This window comes from Hemitrygon akajei, unplaced genomic scaffold (genome assembly GCF_048418815.1).
Source record: "Hemitrygon akajei unplaced genomic scaffold, sHemAka1.3 Scf000150, whole genome shotgun sequence".
NCBI classification, from domain to species: domain Eukaryota; kingdom Metazoa; phylum Chordata; class Chondrichthyes; order Myliobatiformes; family Dasyatidae; genus Hemitrygon; species Hemitrygon akajei.
The window spans coordinates 201,420-220,507 of NW_027332036.1; positions in this window are offsets into that span (position 1 = coordinate 201,420).

The window sequence follows — 19,088 nt, forward strand, 5'->3', positions numbered from 1 at the left end:
GGTAGTAATGATAGAGTGTTTCGATCTGGGGTAGTACCGATGGATTGGTTCAATCTGGGTTAGTACTGATGGAGTCGTATAATCTGGGTTACTACTGATTGAGCTGTTGAAACTGGTTTAGAACTGATGGAGTTGTTCAATCTGGGATAGTATTTATGGATTGTTTCATTCTGTGGTATTACTGATGGAATGGTTCATACTGGGGAAGTATTGATGGAGTGTTTCAATCTGGGGTAGTACTGTTGGAGTGTTTAAATCTGGGGTAGTGCTGATGGAGAGTTTCAATCTGGGGTAGTACTGATGGAGTGTTTCAATCTGGGGTAGTACTGATGGAGTGTTTAATTCTGGGGTAGTACTGATGGAGTGCTTCAAGCTGGGGTAGTACTGTTGGAGTGGTTCAATCTGGGGTAGTTCTGATGGATTGGTTCAGTCTGTTGTAGTACTGATGGAGTGGTTCAGTCTGTTGTTGTACTGATGGAGTGGTTCAGTCTGGGGTAGTACTGATGGAGTGGTGCAGTATGGGGTAGTACTGATGGAGTGTTTCAACCTGGGGTAGTACTGATGGAGTGGTTCAGTCTGGGGTAGTACTGATGGAGTTGTTCAATCTGGGTAGTGCTGATGGAGTGTTTCAATCTGGGGTAGTAATGATAGAGTGTTTCGATCTGGGGTAGTACCGATGGATTGGTTCAATCTGGGTTAGTACTGATGGAGTCGTAAAATCTGGGTTACTACTGATTGAGCTGTTGAAACTGGTTTAGAACTGATGGAGTTGTTCAATCTGGGATAGTATTTATGGATTGTTTCATTCTGTGGTATTACTGATGGAATGGTTCATACTGGGGAAGTATTGATGGAGTGTTTAATTCTGGGGTAGTACTGATGGAGTGTTTAATTCTGGGGTAGTACTGATGGAGTGCTTCAAGCTGGGGTAGTTCTGATGGAGTAGTTCTACCTGCGGTAGGACTGATGGAGTGGTTCTATATGGGGTAGCAAGATGGGGTGGTTCAATCTGGGGCAGTACTTTTGTGATGGCTCAGTCTGTGGTAGTACTGATCGAGTGGTTCACTATAGGTTAGTACTGATGGAGTTGTTCAACCTGCGGTAGGACTAATGGAGTGTTTCAATCTGGGCTAGTACTGATGTAGTAGTTCAACCGGAGGTAGGACTGATGGAGTGGTTCAATATGGGGTAGTACTGATGAATTATTTCAATCTTATGTAGTAATGATGGAGTGTTTCAACCTGGGGTAGAACTGATGGAGTGATTCAATCTGGGGTAGTAATGATGGAATGTTTACATCTGGGGTAGTTTTGATGGATTGGTTCAGTCTGGGTTAGTACTGATGGAGTCGTAAAATCTGGTTTACTACTGATTGAGCTGTTGAAACTGGTTTAGAACTGATGGAGTTGTTCAATCTGGGATAGTATTTATGGATTGTTTCATTCTGTGGTATTACTGATGGAATGGTTCATACTGGGGAAGTATTGATGGAGTGTTTCAATCTGGGGTAGTACTGTTGGAGTGTTTAAATCTGGGGTAGTGCTGATGGAGAGTTTCAATCTGGGGTAGTACTGATGGAGTGTTTCAATCTGGGGTAGTACTGATGGAGTGTTTAATTCTGGGGTAGTACTGATGGAGTGCTTCAAGCTGGGGTAGTACTGTTGGATTGGTTCAATCTGGGGTAGTTCTGATGGATTGGTTCAGTCTGTTGTAGTACTGATGGAGTGGTTCAGTCTGTTGTTGTACTGATGGAGTGGTTCAGTCTGGGGTAGTACTGATGGAGTGGTGCAGTATGGGGTAGTACTGATGGAGTGTTTCAACCTGGGGTAGTACTGATGGAGTGGTTCAGTCTGGGGTAGTACTGATGGTGTTGTTCAATCTGGGTAGTGCTGATGGAGTGTTTCAATCTGGGGTAGTAATGATAGAGTGTTTCGATCTGGGGTAGTACCGATAGATTGGTTCAATCTGGGTTAGTACTGATGGCTTCGTAAAATCTGGGTTACTACTGATTGAGCTGTTGAAACTGGTTTAGAACTGATGGAGTTGTTCAATCTGGGATAGTATTTATGGATTGTTTCATTCTGTGGTATTACTGATGGAATGGTTCATACTGGGGAAGTATTGATGGAGTGTTTCAATCTGGGGTAGTACTGTTGGAGTGTTTAAATCTGGTGTAGTACTGATGGAGAGTTTCAATCTGGGGTAGTACTGGTGGAGTGTTTCAATCTGGGGTAGTACTGATGGAGTGTTTAATTCTGGGGTAGTACTGATGGAGTGCTTCAAGCTGGGGTAGTACTGTTGGAGTGGTTCAATCTGGGGTAGTTCTGATGGATTGGTTCAGTCTGTTGTAGTACTGATGGAGTGGTTCAGTCTGTTGTAGTACTGATGGAGTGGTTCAGTCTGGGGTAGTACTGATGGAGTTGTTCAATCTGGGGTAGTACTGATGGAGTGTTTCAACCTGGGGTAGTACTGATGGAGTGTTTCAGTCTGGGGTAGTACTGATGGAGTTGTTCAATCTGGGTAGTGCTGATGGAGTGTTTCAATCTGGGGTAGTAATGATAGAGAGTTTCGATCTGGGGTAGTACCGATGGATTGGTTCAATCTGGGTTAGTACTGATGGAGTCGTAAAATCTGGGTTACTACTGATTGAGCTGTTGAAACTGGTTTAGAACTGATGGAGTTGTTCAATCTGGGATAGTATTTATGGATTGTTTCATTCTGTGGTATTACTGATGGAATGGTTCATACTGGGGAAGTATTGATGGAGTGTTTCAATCTGGGGTAGTACTGTCGGAGTGTTTAAATCTGGGGTAGTGCTGATGGAGAGTTTCAATCTGGGGTAGTACTGATGGAGTGTTTCAATCTGGGGTAGTACTGATGGAGTGGTTCAGTCTGTTGTAGTACTGATGGAGTGGTTCAGTATGAGTTAGTACTGATGGAGTTGTTCAAGCTGCGGTAGTACTGATGGAGTGTTTAATCTGCGGTAGTACTGATGGAGTGTTTAAATCTGGGGTAGTACTGATGGAGTGGTGCAGTATGGGGTAGTACAGATGGAGTTGTTCAGTCTGGGGTAGTACTGATGGAGTGGTGCAGTATGGGGTAGTACTGATGGAGTTGTTCAGTCTGGGTTAGTACTGATGGAGTAGTTCAACCTGCGGTAGGACTAATGGAGTGGTGCAGTCTTGGGTAGTACAGATGGAGCTTTTCAGTCTGGGGTAGTACTAATGGAGTGTTTCAACCTGGGGTAGAACTGATGGAGTGATCAGCTTGGGGTAGTACTGATGGAGTGGTTCAATCTGGGTACTACTGATGGAGTGTTTCAATCTGGGGTAGTAAGGATAGGGTGTTTCGATCTGGGGATAGTACTGATGGATTGGTTCAATCTGGGTTAGTACTGATGGAGTTTTTCAATCTGGGGTAGAGCTGATGGAGTGGTTCAATCTGGGGTAGTAATGATGGAATGTTTACATCTGGGGTAGTTTTGATGGATTGGTTCAGTCTGGGTTAGTTCTGATGGAGTGGTTCAGTCTGGGGTAGTACTGATGGAGTTGTTCAATCTGGGTAGTGCTGATGGAGTGTTTTAATCTGGGGTAGTAATGATCGAGTGTTTCGATCTGGGGTAGTACCGATGGATTCGTTCAATACGGGCTAGTACTGATGGAGTTTTTCAATCTGGGGTAGAACTGATGGAATGGTTCAATCTGAGGTAGTAATGATGGAGTGTTTCCATCTGGGGTAGTTTTGATGTATTGGTTCATTCTGGGTTAGTACTGATTGAGCAGTTGAAACTGGTTTAGAACTGATGGAGTTGTTCAATCTGGGATAGTATTTATGGATTGTTTCATTCTGTTGTATTACTGATGGAATGGTTCAGACTGGGGAAGTATTGATGGAGTGGTTCAATCTGGGGTAGTACTGATGGAGTGTTTAATTCTGGGGTACTACTGATGGAGTTGTTCAATCTGGGGTAGTACTGATGGAGTGGTTCAATCTGTGGTAGCTCTGATGAAGTGTATCAATCTAGGGTAGTACTGATGGAGATGTTCCCTCTGGGTAGTGCTGATGGAGAGTTTCAATCTGGGGTAGTAATGATAGAGTGTTTCGATCTGGGGTAGTACCGATGGATTGGTTCAATCTGGGTTAGTACTGATGGAGTCGTATAATCTGGGTTACTACTGATTGAGCTGTTGAAACTGGTTTAGATCTGATGGAGTTGTTCAATCTGGGATAGTATTTATGGATTGTTTCATTCTGTGGTATTACTGATGGAATGGTTCATACTGGGGAAGTATTGATGGAGTGTTTCAATCTGGGGTAGTACTGTTGGAGTGTTTAAATCTGGGGTAGTGCTGATGGAGAGTTTCAATCTGGGGTAGTACTGATGGAGTGTTTCAATCTGGGGTAGTACTGATGGAGTGTTTAATTCTGGGGTAGTACTGATGGAGTGCTTCAAGCTGGGGTAGTACTGTTGGAGTGGTTCAATCTGGGGTAGTTCTGATGGATTGGTTCAGTCTGTTGTAGTACTGATGGAGTGGTTCAGTCTGTTGTTGTACTGATGGAGTGGTTCAGTCTGGGGTAGTACTGATGGAGTGGTGCAGTATGGGGTAGTACTGATGGAGTGTTTCAACCTGGGGTAGTACTGATGGAGTGGTTCAGTCTGGGGTAGTACTGATGGAGTTGTTCAATCTGGGTAGTGCTGATGGAGTGTTTCAATCTGGGGTAGTAATGATAGAGTGTTTCGATCTGGGGTAGTACCGATGGATTGGTTCAATCTGGGTTAGTACTGATGGAGTCGTAAAATCTGGGTTACTACTGATTGAGCTGTTGAAACTGGTTTAGAACTGATGGAGTTGTTCAATCTGGGATAGTATTTATGGATTGTTTCATTCTGTGGTATTACTGATGGAATGGTTCATACTGGGGAAGTATTGATGGAGTGTTTCAATCTGGGGTAGTACTGTTGGAGTGTTTAAATCTGGGGTAGTGCTGATGGAGAGTTTCAATCTGGGGTAGTACTGATGGAGTGTTTCAATCTGGGGTAGTACTGATGGAGTGGTTCAGTCTGTTGTAGTACTGATGGAGTGGTTCAGTATGGGGTAGTACTGATGGAGTTGTTCAAGCTGCGGTAGTACTGATGGAGTGTTTAATCTGCGGTAGTACTGATGGAGTGTTTAAATCTGGGGTAGTACTGATGGAGTGGTGCAGTATGGGGTAGTACAGATGGAGTTGTTCAGTCTGGGGTAGTACTGATGGAGTGGTGCAGTATGGGGTAGTACTGATGGAGTTGTTCAATCTGGGGTAGTACTGATGGAGTGGTGCAGTATGGGGTAGTACTAATGGAGTTGTTCAATCTGGGGTAGTACTGATGGATTGTTTCAATCTGGGGTAGTACTGATGGAGTGTTGCAGTATGGGGTAGTACTGATGGAGTTGTTCAATCTGGGGCAGTACTGATGGAGTGTTTAAATCTGGGGTAGTACTGATTTGAGTGTTTCAATCTGGGGTAGTACTGATGGAGTGTTTCAATCTGGGGTAGTTCTGATGGAGTGGTGCAGTCTGGGGTAGCACTGATGGATTGGTTCAGTCTGTTGTAGTACTGATGGAGTGGTTCAGTCTGGGGTAGTACTGATGAAGTTGTTCAATCTGGGGTAGTACTGATGGCGAGGTTCAATCTGGGGTAGCTCTGATGAAGTGTAACAATCTGGTGTAGTACTGATGGTGTTGTTCCCTCTGGGGTAGTACTGTTGGATAGGTGCAATCTGGGGTAGTACTGATGGAGTGGTTCAATCTGGCGTAGTACTGATGGGTTGGTTCATTCTGAGGTACTACTGATGGACTGTTTCAGTCTGGGGTGGTATTGATGGAGTTGTTCAATCTGAGGTAGGACTGATGGAGTGGTTCAATATGGATTAGTACTGATGGATTATTTCAATCTTATGTAGTAATGATGGAGTGTTTCAACCTGGGGTAGAACTGATGGAGTGATTCAATCTGGGTTAGTACTGATGGAGTCGTAAAATCTGGGTTACTACTGATTGAGCTGTTGAAACTGGTTTAGAACTGATGGAGTTGTTCAATCTGGGATAGTATTTATGGATTGTTTCATTCTGTGGTATTACTGATGGAATGGTTCATCCTGGGGAAGTATTGATGGAGTGTTTCAATCTGGGGTAGTACTGTTGGAGTGTTTAAATCTGGGGTAGTACTGATGGAGAGTTTCAATCTGGGGTAGTACTGATGGAGTGTTTCAATCTGGGGTAGTACTGATGGAGTGTTTAATTCTGGGGTAGTACTGATGGAGTGCTTCAATCTGCTGTAGTTCTGATGGAGTAGTTCAACCTGCGGTAGGACTGATGGAGTGGTTCTATATGGGGTAGCAAGATGGGGTGGTTCAATCTGGGGCAGTACTTTTGTGATGGCTCAGTCTGTGGTAGTACTGATCGAGTGGTTCACTATAGGTTAGTACTGATGGAGTTGTTCAACCTGCGGTAGGACTAATGGAGTGTTTCAATCTGGGCTAGTACTGATGTAGTAGTTCAACCGGAGGTAGGACTGATGGAGTGGTTCAATATGGGGTAGTACTGATGGATTATTTCAATCTTATGTAGTAATGATGGAGTGTTTCAACCTGGGGTAGAACTGATGGAGTGATTCAATCTGGGGTAGTAATGATGGAATGTTTACATCTGGGGTAGTTTTGATGGATTGGTTCAGTCTGGGTTAGTACTGATGGAGTCGTAAAATCTGGTTTACTACTGATTGAGCTGTTGAAACTGGTTTAGAACTGATGGAGTTGTTCAATCTGGGATAGTATTTATGGATTGTTTCATTCTGTGGTATTACTGATGGAATGGTTCATACTGGGGAAGTATTGATGGAGTGTTTCAATCTGGGGTAGTACTGTTGGAGTGTTTAAATCTGGGGTAGTGCTGATGGAGAGTTTCAATCTGGGGTAGTACTGATGGAGTGTTTCAATCTGGGGTAGTACTGATGGAGTGTTTAATTCTGGGGTAGTACTGATGGAGTGCTTCAAGCTGGGGTAGTACTGTTGGAGTGGTTCAATCTGGGGTAGTTCTGATGGATTGGTTCAGTCTGTTGTAGTACTGATGGAGTGGTTCAGTCTGTTGTTGTACTGATGGAGTGGTTCAGTCTGGGGTAGTACTGATGGAGTGGTGCAGTATGGGGTAGTACTGATGGAGTATTTCAACCTGGGGTAGTACTGATGGAGTGGTTCAGTCTGGGGTAGTACTGATGGAGTTGTTCAATCTGGGTAGTGCTGATGGAGTGTTTCAATCTGGGGTAGTAATGATAGAGTGTTTCGATCTGGGGTAGTACCGATGGATTGGTTCAATCTGGGTTAGTACTGATGGAGTCGTAAAATCTGGGTTACTACTGATTGAGCTGTTGAAACTGGTTTAGAACTGATGGGGTTGTTCAATCTGGGATAGTATTTATGGATTGTTTCATTCTGTGGTATTACTGATGGAATGGTTCATACTGGGGAAGTATTGATGGAGTGTTTCAATCTGGGGTAGTACTGTTGGAGTGTTTAAATCTGGTGTAGTACTGATGGAGAGTTTCAATCTGGGGTAGTACTGATGGAGTATTTCAATCTGGGGTAGTACTGATGGAGTGTTTAATTCTGGGGTAGTACTGATGGAGTGCTTCAAGCTGGGGTAGTACTGTTGGAGTGGTTCAATCTGGGGTAGTTCTGATGGATTGGTTCAGTCTGTTGTAGTACTGATGGAGTGGTTCAGTATGGGGTAGTACTGATGGAGTTGTTCAATCTGGGTAGTGCTGATGGAGTGTTTCAATCTGGGGTAGTAATGATAGAGAGTTTCGATCTGGGGTAGTACCGATGGATTGGTTCAATCTGGGTTAGTACTGATGGAGTCGTAAAATCTGGGTTACTACTGATTGAGCTGTTGAAACTGGTTTAGAACTGATGGAGTTGTTCAATCTGGGATAGTATTTATGGATTGTTTCATTCTGTGGTATTACTGATGGAATGGTTCATACTGGGGAAGTATTGATGGAGTGTTTCAATCTGGGGTAGTACTGTTGGAGTGTTTAAATCTGGGGTAGTGCTGATGGAGAGTTTCAATCTGGGGTAGTAGTGATGGAGTGTTTCAATCTGGGGTAGTACTGATGGAGTGGTTCAGTCAGTTGTAGTACTGATGGAGTGGTTCAGTATGGGGTAGTACTGATGGAGTTGTTCAAGCTGCGGTAGTACTGATGGAGTGTTTAATCTGCGGTAGTACTGATGGAGTGTTTAAATCTGGGGTAGTACTGATGGAGTGGTGCAGTATGGGGTAGTACAGATGGAGTTGTTCAGTCTGGGGTAGTACTGATGGAGTGGTGCAGTATGGGGTAGTACTGATGGAGTTGTTCAGTCTGGGTTAGTACTGATGGAGTAGTTCAACCTGCGGTAGGACTAATGGAGTGGTGCAGTCTTGGGTAGTACAGATGGAGCTTTTCAGTCTGGGGTAGTACTAATGGAGTGTTTCAACCTGGGGTAGAACTGATGGAGTGATCAGCTTGGGGTAGTACTGATGGAGTGGTTCAATCTGGGTACTACTGATGGAGTGTTTCAATCTGGGGTAGTAAGGATAGGGTGTTTCGATCTGGGGATAGTACTGATGGATTGGTTCAATCTGGGTTAGTACTGATGGAGTTTTTCAATCTGGGGTAGAGCTGATGGAGTGGTTCAATCTGGGGTAGTAATGATGGAATGTTTACATCTGGGTAGTTTTGATGGATTGGTTCAGTCTGGGTTACTACTGATGGTGTGGTTCAATCTGGGGTAGTTCTGATGGAGTGGTTCAGTCTGGGGTAGTACTGATGGAGTTGTTCAATCTGGGTAGTGCTGATGGAGTGTTTTAATCTGGGGTAGTAATGATCGAGTGTTTCGATCTGGGGTAGTACCGATGGATTCGTTCAATACGGGTTAGTACTGATGGAGTTTTTCAATCTGGGGTAGAACTGATGGAATGGTTCAATCTGAGGTAGTAATGATGGAGTGTTTCCATCTGGGGTAGTTTTGATGTATTGGTTCATTCTGGGTTAGTACTGATTGAGCAGTTGAAACTGGTTTCGAACTGATGGAGTTGTTCAATCTGGGATAGTATTTATGGATTGTTTCATTCTGTTGTATTACTGATGGAATGGTTCAGACTGGGGAAGTATTGATGGAGTGGTTCAATCTGGGGTAGTACTGATGGAGTGTTTAATTCTGGGGTACTACTGATGGAGTTGTTCAATCTGGGGTAGTACTGATGGAGTGGTTCAATCTGTGGTAGCTCTGATGAAGTGTATCAATCTAGGGTAGTACTGATGGAGATGTTCCCTCTGGGTAGTGCTGATGGAGAGTTTCAATCTGGGGTAGTAATGATAGAGTGTTTCGATCTGGGGTAGTACCGATGGATTGGTTCAATCTGGGTTAGTACTGATGGAGTCGTATAATCTGGGTTACTACTGATTGAGCTGTTGAAACTGGTTTAGAACTGATGGAGTTGTTCAATCTGGGATAGTATTTATGGATTGTTTCATTCTGTGGTATTACTGATGGAATGGTTCATACTGGGGAAGTATTGATGGAGTGTTTCAATCTGGGGTAGTACTGTTGGAGTGTTTAAATCTGGGGTAGTGCTGATGGAGAGTTTCAATCTGGGGTAGTACTGATGGAGTGTTTCAATCTGGGGTAGTACTGATGGAGTGTTTAATTCTGGGGTAGTACTGATGGAGTGCTTCAAGCTGGGGTAGTACTGTCGGAGTGGTTCAATCTGGGGTAGTTCTGATGGATTGGTTCAGTCTGTTGTAGTACTGATGGAGTGGTTCAGTCTGTTGTTGTACTGATGGAGTGGTTCAGTCTGGGGTAGTACTGATGGAGTGGTGCAGTATGGGGTAGTACTGATGGAGTGTTTCAACCTGGGGTAGTACTGATGGAGTGGTTCAGTCTGGGGTAGTACTGATGGAGTTGTTCAATCTGGGTAGTGCTGATGGAGTGTTTCAATCTGGGGTAGTAATGATAGAGTGTTTCGATCTGGGGTAGTACCGATGGATTGGTTCAATCTGGGTTAGTACTGATGGAGTCGTAAAATCTGGGTTACTACTGATTGAGCTGTTGAAACTGCTTTAGAACTGATGGAGTTGTTCAATCTGGGATAGTATTTATGGATTGTTTCATTCTGTGGTATTACTGATGGAATGGTTCATACTGGGGAAGTATTGATGGAGTGTTTCAATCTGGGGTAGTACTGTTGGAGTGTTTAAATCTGGGGTAGTGCTGATGGAGAGTTTCAATCTGGGGTAGTACTGATGGAGTGTTTCAATCTGGGGTAGTACTGATGGAGTGGTTCAGTCTGTTGTAGTACTGATGGAGTGGTTCAGTATGGGTTAGTACTGATGGAGTTGTTCAAGCTGCGGTAGTACTGATGGAGTGTTTAATCTGCGGTAGTACTGATGGAGTGTTTAAATCTGGGGTAGTACTGATGGAGTGGTGCAGTATGGGGTAGTACAGATGGAGTTGTTCAGTCTGGGGTAGTACTGATGGAGTGGTGCAGTATGGGGTAGTACTGATGGAGTTGTTCAATCTGGGGTAGTACTGATGGAGTGGTGCAGTATGGGGTAGTACTGATGGAGTTGTTCAATCTGGGGTAGTACTGATGGATTGTTTCAATCTGGGGTAGTACTGATGGAGTGGTGCAGTATGGGGTAGTACTGATGGAGTTGTTCAATCTGGGGCAGTACTGATGGAGTGTTTAAATCTGGGGTAGTACTGATTTGAGTGTTTCAATCTGGGGTAGTACTGATGGAGTGTTTCAATCTGGGGTAGTTCTGATGGAGTGGTGCAGTCTGGGGTAGCACTGATGGATTGGTTCAGTCTGTTGTAGTACTGATGGAGTGGTTCAGTCTGGGGTAGTACTGATGAAGTTGTTCAATCTGGGGTAGTACTGATGGCGAGGTTCAATCTGGGGTAGCTCTGATGAAGTGTAACAATCTGGTGTAGTACTGATGGAGTTGTTCCCTCTGGGGTAGTACTGTTGGATAGGTTCAATCTGGGGTAGTACTGATGGAGTGGTTCAATCTGGCGTAGTACTGATGGGTTGGTTCATTCTGAGGTACTACTGATGGACTGTTTCAGTCTGGGGTGGTATTGATGGAGTTGTTCAATCTGAGGTAGGACTGATGGAGTGGTTCAATATGGATTAGTACTGATGGATTATTTCAATCTTATGTAGTAATGATGGAGTGTTTCAACCTGGGGTAGAACTGATGGAGTGATTCAATCTGGGTTAGTACTGATGGAGTCGTAAAATCTGGGTTACTACTGATTGAGCTGTTGAAACTGGTTTAGAACTGATGGAGTTGTTCAATCTGGGATAGTATTTATGGATTGTTTCATTCTGTGGTATTACTGATGGAATGGTTCATACTGGGGAAGTATTGATGGAGTGTTTCAATCTGGGGTAGCACTGTTGGAGTGCTTAAATCTGGGGTAGTACTGATGGAGAGTTTCAATCTGGGGCAGTACTGATGGAGTGTTTCAATCTGGGGTAGTACTGATGGAGTGTTTAATTCTGGGGTAGTACTGATGGAGTGCTTCAATCTGCTGTAGTTCTGATGGAGTAGTTCAACCTGCGGTAGGACTGATGGAGTGGTTCTATATGGGGTAGCAAGATGGGGTGGTTCAATCTGGGGCAGTACTTTTGTGATGGCTCAGTCTGTGGCAGTACTGATCGAGTGGTTCACTATAGGTTAGTACTGATGGAGTTGTTCAACCTGCGGTAGGACTAATGGAGTGGTTCAGTCTTGGGTAGTACAGATGGAGTTGTTCAGTCTGGGGTAGTATTAATGGAGTGTTTCAATCTGGGCTAGTACTGATGTAGTAGTTCAACCGGAGGTAGGACTGATGGAGTGGTTCAATATGGGTTAGTACTGATGGATTATTTCAATCTTATGTAGTAATGATGGAGTGTTTCAACCTGTGGTAGAACTGATGGAGTGATTCAATCTGGGGTAGTAATGATGGAATGTTTACATCTGGGGTAGTTTTGATGGATTGGTTCAGTCTGGGTTAGTACTGATGGTGTGGTTCAATCTGGGGTAGTTCTGATGGAGTGGTTCAGTCTGGGGTAGTACTGATGGAGTTGTTCAATCTGGGTAGTGCTGATGGAGTGTTTTAATCTGGGGTAGTAATGATCGAGTGTTTCGATCTGGGGTAGTACCGATGGATTCGTTCAATACGGGTTAGTACTGATGGAGTTTTTCAATCTGGGGTAGAACTGATGGAATGGTTCAATCTGAGGTAGTAATGATGGAGTGTTTCCATCTGGGGTAGTTTTGATGTATTGGTTCATTCTGGCTTAGTACTGATGGAGTCGTAAAATCTGGGTTAGTACTGATTGAGCAGTTGAAACTGGTTTAGAACTGATGGAGTTGTTCAATCTGGGATAGTATTTATGGATTGTTTCATTCTGTGGTATTACTGATGGAATGGTTCAGACTGGGGAAGTATTGATGGAGTGGTTCAATCTGGGGTAGTACTGATGGAGTGGTTCAATCTGTGGTAGCTCTGATGAAGTGTATCAATCTAGGGTAGTACTGATGGAGATGTTCCCTCTGGGTAGTGCTGATGGAGAGTTTCAATCTGGGGTAGTAATGATAGAGAGTTTCGATCTGGGGTAGTACCGATGGATTGGTTCAATCTGGGTTAGTACTGATGGAGTCGTAAAATCTGGGTTACTACTGATTGAGCTGTTGAAACTGGTTTAGAACTGATGGAGTTGTTCAATCTGGGATAGTATTTATGGATTGTTTCATTCTGTGGTATTACTGATGGAATGGTTCATACTGGGGAAGTATTGATGGAGTGTTTCAATCTGGGGTAGTACTGTTGGAGTGTTTCAATCTGGGGTAGTACTGATGGAGTGGTTCAGTCTGTTGTAGTACTGATGGAGTGGTTCAGTATGGGGTAGTACTGATGGAGTTGTTCAATCTGCGGTAGTACTGATGGAGTGTTTAATCTGCGGTAGTACTGATGGAGTGTTTAAATCTGGGGTAGTACTGATGGAGTTGTTCAGTCTGGGGTAGTACTGATGGAGTGGTGCAGTATGGGGTTGTACTGATGGAGTTGTTCAATCTGGGGTAGTACTGATGGAGTGGTGCAGTATGGGGTAGTACTGATGGAGTTGTTCAATCTGGGGTAGTACTGATGGATTGTTTCAATCTGGGGTAGTACTGATGGAGTGGTACAGTATGGGGTAGTACTGATGGAGTTGTTCAATCTGGGGCAGTACTGATGGAGTGGTTCAGTCTGTTGTAGTACTGATGGAGTGGTTCAGTATGGGGTAGTACTGATGGAGTTGTTCAATCTGCGGTAGTACTGATGGAGTGTTTAATCTGCGGTAGTACTGATGGAGTGTTTAAATCTGGGGTAGTACTGATGGAGTTGTTCAGTCTGGGGTAGTACTGATGGAGTTGTTCAATCTGGGGTAGTACTGATGGAGTGGTGCAGTATGGGGTAGTACTGATGGAGTTGTTCAATCTGGGGTAGTACTGATGGAGTGGTGCAGTATGGGGTAGTACTGATGGAGTTGTTCAATCTGGGGCAGTACGGATGGAGTGTTTAAATCTGGGGTAGTACTGATTTGAGTGTTTCAATCTGGGGTAGTACTGATGGAGTGTTTCAATCTGGGGTAGTTCTGATGGAGTGGTGCAGTCTGGGGTAGCACTGATGGATTAGTTCAGTCTGTTTTAGTACTGAAGGAGTGGTTCAGTCTGGGGTAGTACTGATGAAGTTGTTCAATCTGGGGTAGTACTGATGGCGAGGTTCAATCTGGGGTAGCTCTGATGAAGTGTAACAATCTGTTGTAGTACTGATGGAGTTGTTCCCTCTTGGGGTAGTACTGTTGGATAGGTTCAATCTGGGGTAGTACTGATGGAGTGGTTCAATCTGGCGTAGTACTGATGGGTTGGTTCATTCTGAGGTACTCCTGATGGACTGTTTCAGTCTGGGGTGGTATTGATGGAGTTGTTCAATCTGAGGTAGGACTGATGGAGTGGTTCAATATGGATTAGTACTGATGGATTATTTCAATCTTATGTAGTAATGATGGAGTGTTTCAACCTGGGGTAGAACTGATGGAGTGATTCAATCTGGGTTAGTACTGATGGCGTCGTAAAATCTGGGTTACTACTGATTGAGCTGTTGAAACTGGTTTAGAACTGATGGAGTTGTTCAATCTCGGATAGTATTTATGGATTGTTTCATTTTGTGGTATTATTGATGGAATGGTTCATACTGGGGAAGTATTGATGGAGTGTTTCAATCTGGGGTAGTACTGTTGGAGTGTTTAAATCTGGGGTAGTACTGATGGAGAGTTTCAATCTGGGGTAGTACTGATGGAGTGTTTCAATCAGGGGTAGTACTGATGGAGTGTTTAATTCTGGGGTAGTACTGATGGAGTGCTTCAATCTGCTGTAGTTCTGATGGAGTAGTTCAACCTGCGGTAGGACTGATGGAGTGGTTCTATATGGGGTAGCAAGATGGGGTGGTTCAATCTGGGGCAGTACTTTTGTGATGGCTCAGTCTGTGGTAGTACTGATCGAGTGGTTCACTATAGGTTAGTACTGATGGAGTTGTTCAACCTGCGGTAGGACTAATGGAGTGCTTCAGTCTTGGGTAGTACAGATGGAGTTGTTCAGTCTGGGGTAGTACTAATGGAGTGTTTCAATCTGGGATAGTACTGATGGAGTCGTATAATCTGGGTTACTTCTGATTGAGCTGTTGAAACTGGTTTAGAACTGATGGAGCTGTTCAATCTGGGATAGTATTTATGGATTGTTTCATTCTGTGGTATTACTGATGGAATGGTTCATACTGGGGAAGTATTGATGGAGTGTTTCAATCTGGGGTAGTACTGTTGGAGTGTTTAAATCTGGGGTAGTGCTGATGGAGAGTTTCAATCTGGGGTAGTACTGATGGAGTGTTTCAATCTGGGGTAGTACTGATGGAGTGTTTAATTCTGGGGTAGTACTGATGGAGTGCTTCAAGCTGGGGTAGTACTGTTGGAGTGGTTCAATCTGGGGTAGTTCTGATGGATTGGTTCAGTCTGTTGTAGTACTGATGGAGTGGTTCAGTCTGTTGTTGTACTGACGGAGTGGTTCAGTCTGGGGTAGTACTGATGGAGTGGTGCAGTATGGGGTAGTACTGATGGAGTGTTTCAACCTGGGGTAGTACTGATGGAGTGGTTCAGTCTGGGGTAGTACTGATGGAGTTGTTCAATCTGGGTAGTGCTGATGGAGTGTTTCAATCTGGGGTAGTAATGATAGAGTGTTTCGACCTGGGGTAGTACCGATGGATTGGTTCAATCTGGGGTGGTATTGATGGAGTTGATCAATCTGAGGTAGGACTGATGGAGTGGTTCAATATGGATTAGTACTGATGGATTATTTCAATCTTATGTAGTAATGATGGAGTGTTTCAACCTGGGGTAGAACTGATGGAGTGATTCAATCTGGGTTAGTACTGATGGAGTCGTAAAATCTGGGTTACTACTGATTGAGCTGTTGAAACTGGTTTAGAACTGATGGAGTTGTTCAATCTGGGAGAGTATTTATGGATTGTTTCATTCTGTGGTATTACTGATGGAATGGTTCATACTGGGGAAGTATTGATGGAGTGTTTCAATCTGGGGTAGTACTGTTGGAGTGTTTAAATCTGGGGTAGTGCTGATGGAGAGTTTCAATCTGGCTAGTACTGATGGAGTGTTTCAATCTGGGATAGTACTGATGGAGTGGTTCAGTCTGTTGTAGTACTGATGGAGTGGTTCAGTATGGGGTAGTACTGATGGAGTTGTTCAAGCTGCGGTAGTACTGATGGAGTGTTTAATCTGCGGTAGTACTGATGGAGTGTTTAAATCTGGGGTAGTACTGATGGAGTGGTGCAGTATGGGGTAGTACAGATGGAGCTGTTCAGTCTGGGGTAGTACTGATGGAGTGGTGCAGTATGGGGTAGTACTGATGGAGTTGTTCAATCTGGGGTAGTACTGATGGAGTGGTGCAGTATGGGGTAGTACTGATGGAGTTGTTCAATCTGGGGTAGTACTGATGGATTGTTTCAATCTGGGGTAGTACTGATGGAGTGGTGCAGTATGGGCTAGTACTGATGGAGTTGTTCAATCTGGGGCAGTACTGATGGAGTGTTTAAATCTGGGGTAGTACTGATGGAGTGTTTCAATCTGGGGTAGTTCTGATGGAGTGGTGCAGTCTGGGGTAGAACTGATGGATTGGTTCAGTCTGTTGTAGTACTGATGGAGTGGTTCAGTCTGGGGTAGTACTGATGAAGTTGTTCAATCTGGGGTAGTACTGATGGCGAGGTTCAATCTGGGGTAGCTCTGATGAAGTGTAACAATCTGGTGTAGTACTGATGGAGTTGTTCCCTCTGGGGTAGTACTGTTGGATAGGTTCAATCTGGGGTAGTACTGATGGAGTGGTTCAATCTGGCGTAGTACTGATAGGTTGGTTCATTCTGAGGTACTACTGATGGACTGTTTCAGTCTGTGGTGGTATTGATGGAGTTGTTCAATCTGAGGTAGGACTGATGGAGTGGTTCAATATGGATTAGTACTGATGGATTATTTCAATCTTATGTAGTAATGATGGAGTGTTTCAACCTGGGGTAGAACTGATGGAGTGAATCAATCTGGGTTAGTACTGATGGAGTCGTAAAATCTGGGTTACTACTGATTGAGCTGTTGAAACTGGTTTAGAACTGATGGAGTTGTTCAATCTGGGATAGTATTTATGGATTGTTTCATTCTGTGGTATTACTGATGGAATGGTTCATACTGGGGAAGTATTGATGGAGTGTTTCAATCTGGGGTAGTACTGTTGGAGTGTTTAAATCTGGGGTAGTACTGATGGAGAGTTTCAATCTGGGGTAGTACTGATGGAGTGTTTCAATCTGGGGTAGTACTGATGGAGTGTTTAATTCTGGGGTAGTACTGATGGAGTGCTTCAATCTGCTGTAGTTCTGATGGAGTAGTTCAACCTGCGGTAGGACTGATGGAGTGGTTCTATATGGGGTAGCAAGATGGGGTGGTTCAATCTGGGGCAGTACTTTTGTGATGGCTCAGTCTGTGGTAGTACTGATCGAGTGGTTCACTATAGGTTAGTACTGATGGAGTTGTTCAACCTGCGGTAGGACTAATGGAGTGGTTCAGTCTTGGGTAGTACAGATGGAGTTGTTCAGTCTGGGGTAGTACTAATGGAGTGTTTCAATCTGGGCTAGTACTGATGTAGTAGTTCAACCGGAGGTAGGACTGATGGAGTGGTTCAATATGGGTTAGTACTGATGGATTATTTCAATCTTATGTAGTAATGATGGAGTGTTTCAACCTGGGGTAGAACTGATGGAGTGATTCAATCTGGGGTAGTAATGATGGAATGTTTACATCTGGGGTAGTTTTGATGGATTGGTTCTGTCTGGGTTAGTACTGATGGTGTGGTTCAATCTGGGGTAGTTCTGATGGAGTGGTTCAGTCTGGGGTAGTACTGATGGAGTTGTTCAATCTGGGTAGTGCTGATGGAATGTTTTAATCTGGGGTAGTAATGATAGAGTGTATCGATCTGGGGTAGTACCGATGGATTCGTTCAATACGGGTTAGTACTGAGGGAGTTTTTCAATCTGGGGTAGAACTGATGGAATGGTTCAATCTGAGGTAGTAATGATGGAGTGTTTCCATCTGGGGTAGTTTTGATGTATTGGTTCATTCTGGCTTAGTACTGATGGAGTCGTAAAATCTGGGTTAGTACTGATTGAGCAGTTGAAACTGGTTTAGAACTGATGGAGTTGTTCAATCTGGGATAGTATTTATGGATTGTTTCATTCTGTGGTATTACTGATGGAATGGTTCAGACTGGGGAAGTATTGATGGAGTGGTTCAATCTGGGGTAGTACTGATGGAGTGGTTCAATCTGTGGTAGCTCTGATGAAGTGTATCAATCTAGGGTAGTACTGATGGATATGTTCCCTCTGGGTAGTGCTGATGGAGAGTTTCAATCTGGGGTAGTAATGATAGAGAGTTTCGATCTGGGGTAGTACCGATGGATTGGTTCAATCTGGGTTAGTACTGATGGAGTCGTAAAATCTGGGTTACTACTGATTGAGCTGTTGAAACTGGTTTAGAACTGATGGAGTTGTTCAATCTGGGATAGTATTTATGGATTGTTTCATTCTGTGGTATTACTGATGGAATGGTTCATACTGGGGAAGTATTGATGGAGTGTTTCAATCTGGGGTAGTACTGTTGGAGTGTTTAAATCTGGGGTAGTGCTGATGGAGAGTTTCAATCTGGGGTAGTACTGATGGAGTGTTTCAATCTGGGGTAGTACTGATGGAGTGGTTCAGTCTGTTGTAGTACTGATGGAGTGGTTCAGTATGGGGTAGTACTGATGGAGTTGTTCAAGCTGCGGTAGTACTGATGGAGTGTTTAATCTGCGATAGTACTGATGGAGTGTTTAAATCTGGGGTAGTACTGATGGAGTGGTGCAGTATGGGGTAGTACAGATGGAGTTGTTCAGTCTGGGGTAGTACTGATGGAGTGGTGCAGTATGGGGTAATACTGATGGAGTTGTTCAATCTGGGGTAGTACTGATGGAGTTGTTCAATCTGGGGTAGTACTGATGGAGTGTTTAAATCTGGGGTAGTACTGATTTGAGTGTTTCAATCTGGGGTAGTACTGATGGAGTGTTTCAATCTGGGGTAGTTCTGATGGAGTGGTGCAGTCTGGGGTAGCACTGATGGATTGGTTCAGTCTGTTGTAGTACTGATGGAGTGGTTCAGTCTGGGGTAGTACTGATGAAGTTGTTCAATCTGGGGTAGTACTGATGGCGAGGTTCAATCTGGGGTAGCTCTGATGAAGTGTAACAATCTGGTGTAGTACTGATGGAGTTGTTCCCTCTGGGGTAGTACTGTTGTATAGGTTCAATCTGGGGTAGTACTGATGGAGTGGTTCAATCTTGCGTAGTACTGATGGGTTGGTTCATTCTGAGGTACTACTGATGGACTGTTTCAGTCTTGGGTAG